The following is a 7674-nucleotide window of genomic DNA, read 5'->3' as shown; positions in this document are numbered from 1 at the left end:
CGTTTAATTGACTGACTGGTTACTTAATTCCGGTTTTTGCACGCAAAAATAACTGCGGCTGTACGCACATGCCTGCCCAATACGTGTCGAAAACAATAAAAAAAAAAAATTCCAATTCCTGCAGCATTTCCACAAAGGCCGACGCGAAAAACTAAGTTCACTTCCGCAACGCCATGCCACAACGTGCGGTTCAAAGCTTTTTAATCACTCGCACGTCGCGGTGTTGGTGTGGCCGGTTCGGTACGTTAGGTAAATCTCAGATGGAAATCTGGCTACCCGGGAGGTAATTCTCAGATGGAAGCCCGGCTACCCGGGGCGCGTCTTTTGCGCGAATACACAGGGCTCACTTAAGCTCTTAGTGACCCTGGGCTTAGCGTTGCTCATGACAGAACGGCGTCGCCAAGCATAGATTCGAAGGATGCGTAGTTAACCGTAGTTAACCCTAGTTTCGAATGAGTTGGAAAAGCTACAATTCAGCAAGCTGTCAGTAATAATGAGGATAGGTAGTAGTAAAGCAAAAGACGTAGAAACTGCTTTATTCAAAGTGTAAACCTGAACCGCACCTAGAACAAGAGGATGAAGGAAGTTAAAATAGGGAAAAAGAGAAATAGGCGGCGTAGATAGTAATTTTATCCCAGCCAGGTTTATTTAAGACGAACTGATACGGCACAGCCCATGGTCGTATTTTGCATATCTACTCCATCGAAATGCGGCCGCCACAGAAGATGCTTAATACCGCGACTTGGTTCGCAAGAGCCGAACACTAAGCACTAAGCCACTATGGTGGTTGTACCTCTGTATAGAAATCTGCCGCCCAGGAATGAAGGCTAGGCGTTGTGTAAACCTCTGCTTCAATTGAAAGGCGTGTTTTGTTATAAGTTGCGCGTTTTCTGTTCTCATATCGTCACTTTTTGCATTATGTCGCAGCACTTACCTGTAGTTATTCTTCCAACGGTGTTAAAATCTCTATGGGCAGTGGTCGTGCAACTATCGTAGCATTCCTTACAACTCGCAATTTTGAGAAAACCAGATGAGTTATGCGAAAGCGAGATTATCATCAAGCTCGCTTCAAGCTCTAATCTATAAAATGCTTTCTGCGCTCGCAGCGCAACAAATATTTCCGGTGGCCATCGAAAAATTATGGTACCTACAGGACATTCGAAATCCCCGCAGTAATTTTGTTGAGTCAATTTCATGAAGCTGCACAGCACGGTAGGGTTTCTCCTTTGTAAACAAGCAAAATAATAATTTTTTGCTTAGTTTGGTGGCCTCGAAATGGCAAAGGTGAATTAACTATTTTACCTGTTGAAGCACTAGAGCATGCAAGCGATTTGCCGGAGCTATTGCGGTGATGTTACGCTGATCATTGTCTAGTCGAAAAACCGTGACGAGGTCGCTATTTTGTTTCATGTGCTTGATTTGTTTCCACTTTATTACGCTCACCGTTGAAACACTGTACGTCATCAAACCATATGTGATTAGTTGCTGCGATTTACAAAAGTTTCTATCGCGTCAACCGCTTCAAAAATAAAAAGAACTAACAGGACAACCACAAATTTGTAATGTGAATGTTTTAACATTAGCTACAGGGTGCAAGCAAATAACATTATATTCTGACTAACTACCATGGTTGAGCGCCTGCAATCCGACCTGCACCCCCTTGGGAACCTAGTGCCGTTCGCCCAGTCTCGCTGGATTTATACATACACTGCTGCAGGAGGCCGTGGCAGCCCGTTTGCGCCCTGCAAAGTTCGTCGGGCGAGCCACCGTTATATATTAGCGGTCCCGTTAAAAATAAACAAGCCGCGCTGCTAGTCGCGCGCAGTATCTTGGCAAGGTGCCAAGGTCTGTGCCGTAGAAGTGCTGCAGCTCAGCAATGAGCTAAGGAACTGAAAACATTGATCAATTCGAATGGGGCTACGGGGAAGATACTACAAACACACGAAGCAGCTGAAGCAGATCGTGCAGCGTCCATGAACGGGCGCGGGCAGCTCAAGCAAGAGACTCATGCAGGTCGTGGTCGACAACGTACAGCAAATCTTCCTTACAACGTGGATCGCGCACAACTGCGCTAAACTAGCGAACGAGCTAATGCTCTAAGAGCGCTGGTAGCGTCGACTGCAGTGCTCGGGTTCCTGAAGAGTGCTTGAGCCTTGGTTTACGCGATTTTGTGATACGCATCAGTTATGCGGTTACGAAACACACGCCCTTATTCGATTCCACATTTCTTCGGGCCTTCCGTGGAATATTCTTTCCTTGTACAAATGAATATGCCTCAGTCTCTTATTCGGAGATTTTGTGTAAAATGCGGCTGAGCAACGGGAATCATTAAAAGTCCTGTCTCGCACTTCGGGAAATATTAATTCCACTTTACAGAACCTGAATAATGAAAAACAACTTGTCTTCCGGGCGGAGCTGAAATGTGGAGTAAACATTTTCCGCCGCAGTTCCGTCCTCAAGGTCGCATTTACCTTAACGATATACATGATCCACGGTTCAGGAACCGCCTGTGGCGCTTATCGCGCGCGGCGTCAAAGCGCCGTCACGGTATTGTAGTATGAGCTTCGCTAAAACTTCCACTTCAATTTATGTACACGCTACCTCAGTAAGTTGGGGAGAGTAAGCTCATTGTTTATTATGACTGTCGGTCCGTCCACGACGGCGGTCCTCGTGAACTTCAAACGGCTATCACAATGCAAACATCTTAAGAGCCTCGGAGGACAAGCGCTGCGCAAAACCCGTGTTGACAGTACGATGACCCGGGCATGAAGCGCTGTCCGGATGTTACACGCTCTTCACTGGGCGCGTGTTCGCGAGACGTGTCTGTGCAAACCTACTGCCGCTAGAGACGGCAGACGATTTCTGAATGACGCCGTGGTTCAGGATTAGAACCACGCTCACTGTTTACTTGGGTCAGAGCTCTTTCGTTTTATTTCTTTTGTCGCGCCGAACTCCGCCCGCGTTGAAAGAGAACGCGATGCAAGTCGGACATTCAGCCTCAGCCGTGACTTTGCCCCGACGCTGCAGGTCAATAAGCCAAACAAATGTGTTTGCAGGAGCACGAGGGAGCCGACGCACTCAGCGGCTTCTTTCCGGATGTGTCCCGGTTGTGTTCACCTTCTTCCTTTTTTCCTCCTCTTTCTTTTCTCCAACTAGTTGCCTGGCATAGAAGAAAAGGCGGAAGTCGGACATTTTCCAGAGGAAGCAGACAGCTAGGATGACATCCCATTCTAGAGTCGATTGGATTGCAGATACCTCGCTGTTGTGCACAGCACTGAGCAGGAAGTTTCACAGAGGTTGTGCGTGCGTGCATTTGGTCTCGGGGAAGATGGAGGAGAGCACTCGCTCGCGTGGTACATGAGGGCGCGTCTGATTCTCAACGATCGTCGTGAATGATAGCCTACGATATGAGCTGCTAAACACGATTTTGGCCTGTAATAGATACTTGAGTCGAAACGATATCCCAAGAGTTTTTGCCAACTGCTCGAACACGAAGCCCAATGCACGGTGATGTTCAGAAATTGATAAAGAGTGCGTCATTAACGTCATTCTAGTTAATTTTATTATCGCATACCGAGAACAACTTTTAACACGTTAACCAACTTGCCCAAAAAGCCCTCTGGTTACCTATATACTCAAAACGACGTGCAGGTTTAGTTGTGAACAGTGGCTAAACTTGTGCAGCGACGAGATATCCTTCGAGAAGAAAACGCGGAAGAAAAATTTTAGAAAGCCAGCCATTTCATCTTAAACTTTCCCAATTCATTTAGGCATCTGAAATAGCCGCTGAGACACAAAACCGAAGAACAAAAAGGAGGTGCGGGTCGAGGCGGGGAAGGGGGGGGGGGGGCGACGAGAGGCGGCACAAGAGAATGGCAGATGTCGTCAATGCCGCATCAGTCGAAAGAAAAAAAAGCGTTCTGGTAGCGCAAATGAGTGCGCCCAGTTTGTTTACAAAGGGAAATTTCCGCAGAATCAGTTGGGAGTTGATTTGGTGCACGCAAAATATAAGCCAAGAACCAGAAGCTGCCCTGCCACGCAGAAGCTTTGAGATTGCTCAGTTTCGTCGCAAGAAAGCAGCTGCACGGGATAAACAGAGGAGTCAGTACAGCACGAAAACCACTCGATTTTCGCTTCGGGTCGGCATACAGGGCAAGGGCGCAGCCGATGGCAGGGAGGAAGGTCTTTATTCCTGGTGGAGCCGACAGCGGCTGCGAACGCTGGAAGCCCCACTTCCTCGCTCGATGACTTCGCGACTTGCCTCGCGGAGCCCTTGAGCCCCCTTTATGTATACCGGTCGCCGTCACAAAACGCGGAAAGGGTTTTTGTGTTTGAAGCAGCAGCGGCTGGGGAGCGAGTGGCTACAGCGGCGCCAAAATTACGGCTGGCCCAGTCACGGATATCAACGCATTGGTGGCGATAGAGTCGAATCTTCCGGGCGGAAGGCGGATAGCGCGAAATTCGGACCGATTCCCCCGTTTCTTTTTCGTCCTCCTCTCGGCATGCGCGTATTGATAGAAAGTGGGAGAGCTGCCGAGAAAAAAAAATAAAACGAACAGCAGTAATAAAACGCCGGTATAAAGTCGAGCAAAACAATGACGGGGCCATTCGCCTAGCACACCAAGTGCACTTCAAAAGAGGCGCGACGGAGCTTTGTTGAACTTGGCGCCCAGCCGGTCGCAGTGGAAACGTGCCGAGCACACCGATACTGGCGACGCCGGGAGGAAAGGGGGGCACCATGCGAAGACGGAGGGAAGTGGCGAGTTTGCTGCATGGCGGCACACTGCCTCCGCCACCGCCGCCGGAATCGCTCGCGTTTTGCGCTCCCATTGTCGAAGGATGGCGTGCGGGGCTCCAGAATCAACACGCTGGCCCCGGCAGATGCCGGTGAAGTGAGAAGAGAATGTATGCACGGTCGGATTGAGCAATGCAATTCCGGGGGCCGTTCGCATCACTGCGCCTTGCACGGCGCTTGAGTTACAGGGCCTGTGAAGCGAGTGGCGCGCATAGAGCGCCGAGCAAGCAGTGCCCGCAGGATGCTGCTGCATTCGAAGCCGCAGTGTTCGCGAGCGACCCGAACTGGGGGAGTAATTCAACTTCTCTTTTTCGGCCAAAGACACAAAACCGTGACCGGAAAGAATGGGATGGCCATCTCAGTGCGGTGGCATCACGTCTGTAAATTTTTGATGAGCGTGTTTCCATGGCTTTAGTGCTGCTGAACATTGCTCTTTATTTAAAGCAGGCTGAATTTCGTAAGCAGAACCGAAAGTTTTCATTTACTGAAGTAAGACTAGGAACCACCTTTTTATTATTATTATTATTATTATTATTATTATTATTATTATTATTATTATTATTATTATTATTATTATTATTATTATTATTATTATTATTATTATTATTATTATTATTATTATTACTATTATTATTTGTTTTTTGTTTTGCGGTACTCTTTTTAACAGGCGATGAAAGGTTCAGTGGTGTAGTGGCCATGATTTGTTGTTTGATTCTTTTCCCCCTTTTACCACTGAAAGATCCACGGTAGCATGATTGCCCTATTCACTGCTTGCATTGGGATGTTTGAATTACGACTTGACAATGCTTCTTTTAATCGGAAGTTAACCCAAAGCATTTCGTATCTGCCTGCGAAAACCTATGTTGCATCCAAGTTGCTCCTTTTGTAGACCGAATGTTTAACGCTGGACAGAGGCAATAAAAACACTGGCTTTTGATCTGTCACTGCTTAGCATGTTTTATTGCAACGATGAATAATTCCTGCATATTGAAGCATGATGACCACTGAAGGCGACTATCCAGGCCAGTTGTGGAAACGAACCAGTAAATTATGACAAGCGGTACTTAGTTCGGTTATGACCTTAACTTGACAGAAACAGTAAATATGATTAATACGCTAATGTGCTCTAGCCGTTCGGAACCCCGACAATCCTCACAGAGAGAAGCACCTCTGCAGTGAAAAAAAGCGAATCGAGCGGCAGACCCTCTTTTCTAAAGACAACCTCCCAAAAACATCTGCTTCATATTTGCGTGTCGACAACAGACAGCAACATTTTAGCATGTTTGCCTGTTTCAGTGGCACTGTTGAGATAAATGAGAATGATGAGAGCTGCACAGCGAGAACTCTTAGAGACGAAGCGCTTTCAGGAAGTAATCGATCAGAGTCTAATCTTCGATTTCCTAGCTCAGTGTGGGCTTATTTCTCTATCTAGAGAGGGTTCGTCCTGCCTGCACGCATAAGGACTCGTTTTCTCTCCTTCACTTTGATGCAAGACTCAATTGACAGAGATGTTATGGGATGACTGGCACCGAATACGCTATGTCGAAGCGGCTCCATCATTGACCGCGTATCATCGTCGCTTCCAGGACTGGCCGTGCCAAGCTTATGCGCATTTTCCTGGTAAAACGGTCTCACAAATCTTTACAAAAACCGTGAACAGTATTCTAGATGAATGGCCAGCCTGAAGAAGAACTGTGTAGAAACGCGTTGACATAGTCGGTTAAGCGATTGCCACTTTGAATGCGACGCCGGCCTGGCACACTGCATCATTCAATGGCACCCGACTGCAGAGATTGATCTGCGGAAAACGAGGGCGATAACTGATACTTTCTCTATAAGGTGCTCTTCAGAATGTATCCAAATGAGGCGCGAATCAAGTGTAAAGCTCCATCATTATATACTCTCGTCGGCTTTCCTTATATACCACAAAACATTCGGTGCTTGCAGCTGGCTTGTGAGGTGTGACGATTCGTGAGGTAAAATAACTTAGCTACAATACATTAACTCAAATGCTAATACATATTGCCAGGAGTACAAGGCTTTAGGAACTTTGAAATTTTTAGGAACTTAGAAACCTTGGTAGGAGTTTCGCACAAAATTATACACCATGACTTGCCTTCTCACGCGTGAGGACAGGATCCTCTTTTTTTTCGTACTGTTTTTATCTAAGCAATAAAATTTTTTGCGCACTTTTTAAACACGGAGAAAATAATTATTCTTTTGATGGAGGTATTTTGCCAGAAAAACAAGTAGCCTGGAGGTATGTAGACTGCAGCATGAGATTATTTGCAACGTTTATATTATTATATTGTCGACGAGGTGGTACATCATGGTAAACGTACATTTGATGCACCGGAAGTGTAATACTGCCAAGGCACACAAATTGCCACACTGTGATCGTTTATCCTGCGATACGTCCTAACTTTGGATGCTGTCAATGCATTTAGCGAGGTCAGAGTAATATTTTTGTTATTATTGACAGCTCCCCATTTCATGAAAAGTGAAAGGCGATATTATTCATCTTAGCCTTCTTTTTAAGGAGTGTTCACGTCGTGAAAATGGAAAGGATGACGATTTATTACCATGCAGTCAGTTATTACTGCGAAAATACTAGCTATAAGAGAAATTTTATTTCCCACCTGCGTAAACATTTTCTCCAGATGCACGATCCACGTAAAGCCTATTTTATGATTCTGACGTAAAAAGCAGCGCTCACTATTGAGTGTAAATTAGGTATTCTCTTTCGCACTATCGACATACCTAAATTACCCACTAAGGAAATTTATAAAATCATCGCCATTGAACGTGGCTGACGCTTGCCTCCTGTGACGTGGCAGTTGAGAATGAGGAGCATTCCCTCATTGCTGGGCCCCACGGTT

This window comes from Amblyomma maculatum, chromosome 1 (genome assembly GCF_055883805.1).
Source record: "Amblyomma maculatum isolate TAMU_Amacu chromosome 1, ASM5588380v1, whole genome shotgun sequence".
Lineage (NCBI taxonomy): Eukaryota > Metazoa > Arthropoda > Arachnida > Ixodida > Ixodidae > Amblyomma > Amblyomma maculatum.
Note: the sequence above shows the minus strand (reverse complement) of the source record.